Genomic DNA, 10,904 nt, shown 5'->3' on the forward strand with positions numbered 1-10,904 from the left:
AGATAATCAAATAGCTTATTGCATATAGAAAATTGTTTTCTTTGAGTTAATTCAACGTGTTGCAACTTAGTTAGAATCCAGGAAAATAGTATTTTCCAATATGTATTTGGAATCTTCAAAGTATTAGGTTACAAATTACCTTAAAATAAGAAATATTTATGCAGCATAGAAGAACCAGCAGTTCTCCGAGGAGGATAAATAGCAGTCAAAATATCATAATGCACTTTATATCAGTTGTAAAAAGAAAAATACAGGCTTGGATTTATGGTATTACCATTAGAAAAACAATGAGTATTTAAGAAACATAGCAACCTTAGCCATTAAATAGGCATCAAATAACATTCTGAATTAAGTTATAAGATTAAATGAAGATTTGGATGACAATGACAATATTGTCCATCATTGTCATCCAAATCCTGGTTTTATCTTATAACTGTTTTTAGGGGTAGTTCTAGTGAATTGTCTCTATAAGATGTTTGAAATTAGTTCCATACACTTTTCCTGAATCAATTTAAATATTGATTTCACAAACAATAAGATGGTATACTGTAGCATGTCTGCACTAAAAAGAAAAAAAATACTCCACAGGTGGGGAGTAATTTCAGTAGAGGAAAGTGATGAATATTGGATGTGAGTTCAGAAACCAGAGGTTGATAAAGTCTTGTGATTGCTATATGCATTATGAAGCTACTGTGTTTTGAAAATTGCAAAACAGTCATTTTTAAAGAACAAAAATTTGGTGAGTAGCATACGCAGATTTCAAACATAAATTGCATAACGTCATATTTCAGTAATTAAAGATTTAACAATTGGGATTTTGTGACTAAACAAAATATACTGAACCCATTACGTATAAGCCATGGATTCAAAGCTCCAGAAAGTTATCTTAATGAGGCATGTAAACTCTTTTTGTTTAATGTCCACACCAGATCATTATGGTCTGCCATTTCATGAAATAGCAAGACTTTTAAAATAAGTGATGTTTTTTAGTTTGTATTTCTATATTCTTTCCTACCAGGTATAGCACAGTGTAGTACAAGGGCCTACAGTTATAAGCCTTGGGAAAGATGCTGTTTTGGCCACATATTTCATCTGTGTGACCCTGGAAAGAGGGTCTCAGAGGGTCACTGTGGCCCTCAGTGTCTTTTCATTGGTAAGTGGGTCATCATCTCTTGTATAATGAGAGCTGAAAAAAGTACCATTTTCCTTTTATTCTCCCTTCCTTTCATTTAGGCTGTAGTTTTCACTTTTTAACTACAAAGCAGTTTATCTCTTGATAACACTTCTAGTGTATTGTCCCTAAAATATTTTTGAAAGTAGTTCTATACACTTTTCCTGAGTAATAAAAACATCACATATTTGCTAACTTGAAAGAATCCCGAGTCAGGAAATGGCCTGGATTCTCTCTGACCTTCAACTAAAGTCTTTGACCAAAGGAGCACAGGTGACCCCTCTCTGCTTCATTTTCTGACTTATAGAGTATTGGACTCAATGACCGATCCTCCTCCCTTCTAGCTCCAAAATACTGGGCTAAACTCCATGCAACTCCCTTCTGAATAAAAATGGTAGACAGGCATGCACTATCAACATTTGTAGAAAAATATGAAATGCTTACAGTCACTTTGTAATTGAGTCTAAGGTTTGAATGCATAGAGTTTAAATGCAATAATTGTGTTGATAACAACAAAGACATGTAAGTTTTTATGTACCTTTATGTTCTGTGCATTAGTCCTTCATTTCTGGGCATGAGGAGAAGTGATGGTTTCTCAGTGACTTTCCAGAACTCTAAGGCTGTGTTTCTCACACCAGGCCTCAGGGTTTCTACATTTTGAACAAATTTCCAATATTGTACCCGTGCACACCTAAGTCTAAGAACTCTGCTGTAAGGTGACATTAAACAGCACCTGAAGTTATATTTGAGATGATTACTAAGTAATCATTGTACGGTTGATTTTCATAATATGGATTCAAACACTGAATAGAGCACAGTTTTAATTAAATCTGTATTTCTCAGTTGAAACTTTATTTTAGCATTACATGACTTCTATTTCATGAATCATAAATGTCATGTGTCTTCACAAACTGTAGTTCTGAATTTAATTCATTCACCATTTTGTCGTCAGAAAGAAGAGTTGATGTTTTTGAAAGATCTAAACAGCTTTGCAGCTGATGTTCTAAAGAAATAAAATATACTGCTGAACGCAGAACAAGCCTTTGCACTAAATTAATGTGAGTTTGAATTTCTGAGTTTCAGTAATAATAATTTCTGTCTTTGGCAATCATTTTTGGACTGATGCGCATTATGTTTTATTCTTTTTGGACTTTATTCCATGGATTTCCAAAGGACATCAATTCGCTTTATTTCTGGAAGATGTAACACAAATTAAGTAATGTGCCTTTGATTCTAATGTACCTGTTACACCTTAACTAAAGCATGAGCAACATCATTTTTAAAAGCATTTCTTTGACATGAGAATATATGACAGAAACCATCGTAAATAGGACTTTTTGAAAACTACTTTGCTGAAAGGGGTGTTTTGTAAAGGATATTATGTTCTGAAGACCTAAAGGTGGGTTCTGTTTATGTAATAAAAGTGTATGAACCTATATAATTTCATGGCTTGTTGGCTTATAGGGCCTTTTATTCATGATCAGTTATAAAATGTATTTTGTGCTGGATTTTAAATTTCTGGAAAATTTCAAAATACTGATGAAAGGGCCCCTGGTAATGACTCAGCAGGCTTTCCATTCCAGATTTATCTCTTTGAGAAAAAAGAACAGTGTTTCTCATTATCACCATGAAAATAAATAGACGCTGTTTCAAACCGTGTTAATCATTTAGTTGGTTAATTAGCAATAATCATTTTGCAGAATAAATTCAGACCTTCCAGTAATGTGTTGATAACTGTCAAAAATCCTTTTTTCTAAATCTAGCTGGCAAAGGCTTTCATTTTGGAATTCGGGAAGCAGGGGAGATTTTATTTACCACCCAGTTCCTGTTGCTAGTCCTTTTGAATTTTGCCTTTCAGAGTTGTTTTTTGTTTGTTTGTTTGTTTGTTTTTATTCTTTTTGTTATTCCCCAGTGGCAAGTTATTTATTGCTTCTTTTGGCCACTTATCAAATAGCAGTTGGTAATCGGGAGATTTTACGTGGTATTTAGGATAGTTTTTTGCTTTTTTCTAGTGTTTCTAGTTGAACTATGATGGATTAAGGGTAACTGAGTAATTTTTCTCTTGACATCGATGCCCTTTAAGCTCTTTTGGGCTGTGATCCTGCTCTTGTTATTAGCTTTCATTCTGTTCATTAATCAGTGTTTTCATTCTGGCAGTTTTTCCTTTTCTTTCTCCTTCTTGTTTCTGAGATTAAAAAGTGAAAGCAGTCTTTTACAAGGATCTATTGTTTGTTATCTTTTAGGCAAACCCAAATATTTATTTCTCTCTTTTGCCTTCATACCCAAATTTATTGCAAATGCATGATAAACTTTCGGATTCTCAAAAATCTTCTCAGGGTTTCTGCTTTCCAGGTTTTAGAAATTAGATTATCTGATTTCAAGGCCTTAGATTTTCAAATTGCCCTTTTGTATGCATCTATTCTATTCGCTTTTCTTTTCATTTCTAAGTCTATGTTTATGTGTAAAATGCTTCTCTTGTTTCTGACATTTTCCAATTTAGTATCAATTTCTAATAATGAACCACTTTTACCTGCTTGTCTTCCATGTGGATGCTTAATAAATACTATAACTTAGGTATACAGTTTCATGGAGGAGAAAAGAATGTGGTTAATTTTTTGAAATAGCAATAAGAAGAAAACATATTGTAGCTTTAGCAAGCATTATTTTCTTGTGACAGTTTTATCCTCCTAATTATACTTTGCCTAAGCTGGTACTAACGTTAATTCACATTCTCCTAAGCATATGCCCACTCTTGACAGATATACACTGGGGTTGCAAATTTGGCATGTATAATTTACACATAAATATTCGATTGCTAAGAAAACTGAGACTAAATCAGATGCTGGTCATTGTCATCTTTTAAATTACACTCTGACCTTTCATCGGTCTACTTAGCGGTGTAATAACACAATTGTCTTAATATAAATAATTCATTTCTAGTGCTGCAACCCATTTTTAAATATTCAATTTTAATATTTATTATAGTTCTGATATTTATTATCTGAAATGTTTGGTTAGATATTCTTTTTCTGAATAGTACTTAGTTTCATGTAATTTGATTTTATTTTTATTAGCTGGATAAACACACAGTTTCTACTTTATCTTAATGCATCCAACAAAATCAGTCTTGTATTAAGTAATTAAGGTCCAAAAATCAGTTGGTTCCACTGACTTTGGGCAATGCAATGTCCACTCCAAATCTGTAATTTGTTTCCCTCTGATATTTTGATAGTGTTCCACAGAGGATGCCTAATTGGTGTGATTAGCCTTCTTCACTGGTGTTTTATGGACAGTATAACTGGCTTCTCCCTTGAAAGCAAATAGTTTTCTTTATGTTGGGAGTATTTTTTTAAAATAGCTTATCAGCAAAGGTTTTTCTTCTGAGTGTGTTTTTTTAAGCTAAATCTTTTAGAAAGGCAGCAACCGTTAATCCTTCAGGGACATATATAAACACACAGGTGGATTTGCCCATGCGAGTATTTGTTTTTAGCTAATGGATAGTTTTCTCAAAACAATCTGTTCTTTTGCCTGTGTGCACCAAAGTGGGTGAAATATTTGGGACTACACCATAAAAAGTAATCTTGAATGATGGCAGTAGGCTATAAAAGTTCATCATGCAGAGAGTAGCAGAATATAATGGAGAAAGCTATAAACTTAGAATCAGGAGGCCTGCCACTTATTAGTTGTGGAACGTGGATGTGCTCTGGGCCATTATTACCTAATTTATGTAGCAGAAGGTGGGCTAGATTGTCTCAAAGTCTCCTTTCAGCTCTAGAGTCACGTGATTTTTTAGGTGCCTCTTTGGTTATTTGAGGCTAGCATTAAATGCTGACATTCATTTGTAATATTATCCTTCTGGTGAGCTCAGGTACCCTACTGTAAATGATAATGTTTATCTGAAATTGCTTACCTTCAAACAGCAGTCTTTAGTATTTCTTATTCAGCATACATTTGTTGACCAGATTTTATGTGCCCAGTACTGGTAAAAAGCCTTAGAGTAACAAAGGTAAATAAGATGAATTTCCCACCCACGAGTAATTACATTGCTATACAGTAAGTACCACAATGGAAGACCATATGAAGTACCATGGTAGTTCAGAGGAGAGATTAATTAATTTGGCTTTGGGATGACCAGGTCAGCTTAGAAGGAAATGGCATTTAGATGGATCTGGAAAGATTTGTTTGCCAGGTGGAAAACAGGGCTGAGGATGGCAACTGAAGGGCCTGACAGGTGGGCGCTAGAGCACGGGCAGAATGAGATTTCCAAGGCTAAATAGTAGACCATGAATGGGGCTGGGATAGAGCATTTTGACTTAAGGAGAGTGGGGAAGAATGGCCTGGAAGTGAAATGAGGAATTAGGGCATTTGTAGGTTGCCAACACTTCCTCTTGGCCATCTCCACATGTTGAAGAGTAATTCTGGTTTTTTGTTTGTTTGTTTGTTTGTTTTTAATCTGGTGTATATTGGGATATGCTTGCATTTCTACAAAATTTTCACAAGAATAATTGGAACAATAATCTGTTTATTGAACATTTACTATGCATTAAGTCTTACTCTCAATGTCCAAGTCCAGGATCTAGTTAAGACATTTTACCATCTTTTTTTTTTCCTGAAAAGTTGTTTCAGCACAACATTCATAGAACAAACTTAAAAAAAATTTTTTTTGTTTTGTTTGGCTATAAGACAATAAATCATTCATTAAGGATTAACATTTTTTGACAGCAACTCACAGATACATTTTAATGATAGGCAATGTATTCACATATAAAATAATCATATTTAGCCTCAGAACCTCAAATCAAATCATTTCAGTCTATTGAAAGGATGAAATGGGATGTCGATGGCTTGGAAGCAGTCTTTTGTAAACTTTAAAGTTCTAGATTATTGTCAGTAAGTATAAATATCAGGAAGAAGACATTATGTATTCAATTTTGTGTCTGAGTCTCAGCCTAATCCCCCAATGGTTATGGAGTAGGGTAAGAACTGTATGTCAATTTGGAATCAGACTCTCTGTTTTGAGCCATTTAATTTAGACACATTATTTTAATGTAAGCGCTTTTGCTTTTTCTTTGGCAGTCAGTGTGCAATTTTAATTAGCACTTGGAACCCGGAAGAATACAATGATGAGCACAAGGCATGAAGAAATACGTTCATAATGGCCTGCCTGAGGTCTCTGGCAGCACCCAAGAAAGACGCTTTCGGTATAATGCTCAATGCTTCTGAGAAATCATCCTTGCTGATGATTTATACTCTTGTACATTTAATTATTTTAGAGTTTCAAAATATTGGCATTAGCAGCTTTGTCATCTATACTACACTCAAGGAATATTAATTTCCTAAACTTATTCTGATGCAGTAACTGAGGTGTAAGAAAACAACTTATTTTCTACATCTGCCTAGGACTCTCTTCCCAACTTTGCCAGTCAAGCTCTTCCACATCCTTTAAGCCCCAGCTCTAATATTCTCCCTCACAGTCTTTTTAACTTCCCTTGGTCATTCTTTTCAATATACACCCATGGTTCATGCATCTTAGCGTCTTAGTGTGCATGCCACACTGCGTTGTAATATTTTTTAATGCATTACTCCCCCTGTCAGCTCTCGATCCCATGTTTGTAGGAACTGTGTCCGTATGTGTATTTTGGTTGCATCTAGTTGAAAGACAGAGCATGGTAGAATAGAAATAACATGCACCTTATAAACTGATATAGGTTGAATCCAAACTGCTCCTTACTTGCTGTGGGGACTGGGGCAAGTTACTTCTTTGAGCTTTTTTAAAACAACAATAGTAATACCTGCTATGCAGGATTGTTGTGAAGATTAAAGAAGCTCCATTCATTGGTTCAACAAATATATGGAGAAGTCCTATTACATGTCAGTAATTACAAGTGTAACTGTACTTGGTGTTAAGAATATAAAGGTAAGTCATGACTTTGTCCTAAGAACTTTACAATGTGGTAGTAGAGAAAGACTAGGAGATAGTTGCAACATAATTCTCAAAGGATGAGTAAGAATTCACTAGCATGGGAGTTATAGGGTTTAGGTTGAAAGCAGCAGGATTTGAAGTAGAAGCAGAACTGTGTGCAATGCCTTTAAACCAGGGAGGGGATGGAAAGTCTAGGGCACAGAGGGAGGTGTAATGTAGCTGTGATGGTGGGGTTAGGCTGCAGATATAAATATTACAAAGGGCCTTGCAAGCTAGGCACAGGGCAGAGGGAACCTGTGAAGAGTAGATGATTAGATTTGCATTTTAGGAAGATCTCTTTCCTTGCTGACACGTGTAATGGTTTGGGGGAGTCAAGAGAATCAGTATGACCAGTGAAGAGGCTGTAGCACAAAAGTGTTAATGGCCTCAACAGCAGGAGTTACAGTGGAAATGGGGTGGAGAGAATATGTTGAGAGATAATTAGGAGCCAGAAAAGGCAGGATGTGATACTGTGTACAGGTGGGGGAAAAGTGCGTAAGGAAGACAGAGGAAATTTCGGGGGAAATGTACAGAATTTTGACTTGGGGATGATGGTGCTATTCTCAGAGATAGGAAATGCAAGAGAAGCAGTTTAGGGTATAGGTAGGGAATGGAAAGTGACTCCAGTGTGGAAATTGTGGAATTTGAAGTGCCTATAGGGAGTGCAGGACATTTTGACATCATCATTTTGAGCTCTTGTATGTTTTGACCCTGCTGTTTTTTTTTTTGTTGTTGTTCTTGAATATAAACGTTGCCATCAAGATGATATCAACACTGATGAATTTTGTGGTAAAGATTTATTCCAGGGTTAACTTCATTAAGCTAGTTTAATTTCTTGACCTATTTCCTATATGGCAAATTTAATCTTTTCCCATTTGTTCCCTCCTGTATTTTTATTTTACTAGCACTGTTTCCATCAGGACAAAATCTTTCTTGTGTACATTTTACAATGAATACTTGATTTATCAACTTCTTTATCATCATCTTTGTCAAATTTTTACAGATATAACTTTTTCATGGTAAATGTCATTTTAGCTCTACTATTTTTACCATGTCAAATTTTGTACATCCACTTTTTTTGATTTTTCATTAATTTGTGAGCAATAATAATTCTTTACCATTTTCTGTTTTTGATATTTTCAGTTGTATTTTACCTTTTTTTGTAACCAGCAAGTTTCATGAGACAATTTTTTCAACTGTAAAAATTACTGATGATCTGTGATTCTCAAGTCAGGTTTTCATCTATAGCAAATTTTGCTGTGTATCATTTTGGCCCTTGTCTGTTTCATTTTGGTCCTTAAAACCAAAACTGCCTCAGAATCTAAATGACATTCTTCTGCCTATGGAAGAGCCAAGGAGAAAAGTCCAGAACATAGGTACATGTATATAGGTATGGTGATTTGGAGAGAAGTCTAGGATGAAACGTAATTTGTAAGCATTTGCATCTGGGTATGAGGGCAAGAGAGTGGATGACATCTTACCAAAGAGTATGTAGCATAAGAGAAGGGCACCCAAGAAAACTAGGAGAAGGAATCCAGGAAGGAGTGGTAGAAGGTAGGGAGAAACCCACAAGATGGCGTTCTTGTGGAAGACAAGTCAAGAAAGAGGAAGTGGTCAACAATGTTGGATGCTGCCAAGAGGATGCATACTGAAATGTGTGGATTTTGCAACAGTAACATCACCCTGTCATCGCTGAAGGCAGCCTCATGAATGGAGAAAGATCTGCAGCTGGGTATACAGAAGAGGAGCAAGAAGGAAGCGAAGATGTGGAGACAATTACAAGGACAACACTGGGCTGCAAGAAGAAAAATTTGCTTATTGATTCACTGGTTTGTTTCCTTTTAATACGAGAGAGACTTAAGCATGGTTAGGTGCTGATGGGTTGGAGAGGAGAGGATGAATGTACAGGAGAGTTGGAACAGGATCCCCAAGAAGAGCATTAAGATCCCAGTCCTTTCCTGGGGTAGAATTTAGCATTGCTGCCTAAATCTTCATATCCTCTGCAGCCGCGTGCCCAAGACAGAACCATCCTCAATCTGGCCCATCCATTTGGGCTTTTACTTTGGGTTCCCAATTAAACCCCTAATTCCTTCCTGGGCCCAGAACTTTCTCCAGAGCTGCTATCACTTGCTTATCACCTCTCAGTCAAGGGGATCTTACTGCCCTTAACCCCACAATACTATCGCTTGCCGTGACCCTTGAATATTACTGCTTTTGAGAAAGTCTTGCTACCACGTGTTGGCCACAACCTCAGATAAGCTTTGATACTCTTGCTTTCCAGCTGTGAGCTGGGTCTTACCCCATCTACTAGATCCACCACTCACAAATTAGATGAAATAGAACACTCTGTCGTGACCCTGACCATTCCCTGTTCTTCCCATTTGTCCGGAGACTGAATAAATTATGGCAAAACTTTTGTTGCCTTATGAATAATAGAGCGGCAGCCAATGCACACATCCTTCTTCTCTCCATCCACGGAGGGCTCATCTAACCATCCCCTGGTGTCTTCACTGCATGTTTGTTGGGGACTTCCTAGCATCAGGCACTGTGATAAGAAATGGAGGTTAAGCTATGAAGAAACATGGCTCCAGCCCTTAGGGAGCTCCCGGTCCTTCAGGTAAGTTAATCCTTGTTGTGATACTGTGTACTAGATGAGCAAAGTGAAGAACCAGTTAGCCTAGGTAAGCAGAAACTGGTAGATTACCCTATTTTTTTTTTTTTTTTTTGTAGAATCTAAACAATCTCATGAGTTCAGTTGAACATATGAAATACACTCTTCTTATCCTCATGTAATCATTTCCCCTGCCAGTCTACACAGCTCGCAAGGGTAAGTCTGTTTTATGAGTTGGATAGGTTCCAGGACTGTGATTTATCTTAAAGAAAACCCATCTGCTTATGTAGCAGCCAAAATCAGTTACTAAATCTCCAAGACATTGAAAAAAATGGCATTCTCTTCAAATCCCTTTATATTTTTAGCTAGCATCCCCTTGCACCCTGACCCTGTTCTGACCTTTTTGTTAGTTGGTTGGTTGGTTGCTTTTGCCTTCAGGACAAAGTGCAGGACAGTTTTGTGTCTGTTCTTGAATCAAGTGTATTTGTTTGTTCTCTGTGGAATTTAGTTCTGAGCGTATGAATGAAATAAAGGTAAACTGAGAGGTCATAATCTGTATCTTTCTCTGAGAAGTTCTCCAAGGCTCTACCTTTGCTTGCTTTGCTGTTTCTTGATTCCTTGGTTGTGCTTCTGTCTGTGGGTTCCAGCACTGACACCCCATGTGGGTAGGGTACTGTGAGGGACAGCACAGGTCTGAGAGAGAGAGCCTGGGGAAAGCTGGAGATGCCCTGTTGTTTTCCTGCACCGGGCCTCTATACCCCTTGAGGTCAAAGCATGTCCCATTAGGTTGAGAATAAGTCAGAGATATTGGACATAAGTGTCTTCCTAAAAGTTAAAATGTGCAGTAAACACTACATTAAAATTATCTGTTAACCACTTTAATATTAACTTTGAACTCTACATTATGGCAGGCTGTTCGGAAAATTAAAGGTTTCCCAGCACTCTCTTTCTCTCTCTGACATTGAGTCCACCAGTTCCTGTTCTTGTCCCTTGCAAGGAATGGGTGGGACTCCACAGGTCCCTGACTGCATAGTTTTTTCAAATCCAGTGGGTCTTTCTCTGTTTCCCTTCAGGCTCCCTTGCTTGGATCACAGATGTGTGGAAGGCTGCCTATGATGCCCTCTGCATAGAGTGTTGCAGCCACTTGCCCATTCCTGGCA

Source organism: Macaca fascicularis, chromosome 5 (genome assembly GCF_037993035.2).
Source record: "Macaca fascicularis isolate 582-1 chromosome 5, T2T-MFA8v1.1".
Taxonomy (NCBI): domain Eukaryota; kingdom Metazoa; phylum Chordata; class Mammalia; order Primates; family Cercopithecidae; genus Macaca; species Macaca fascicularis.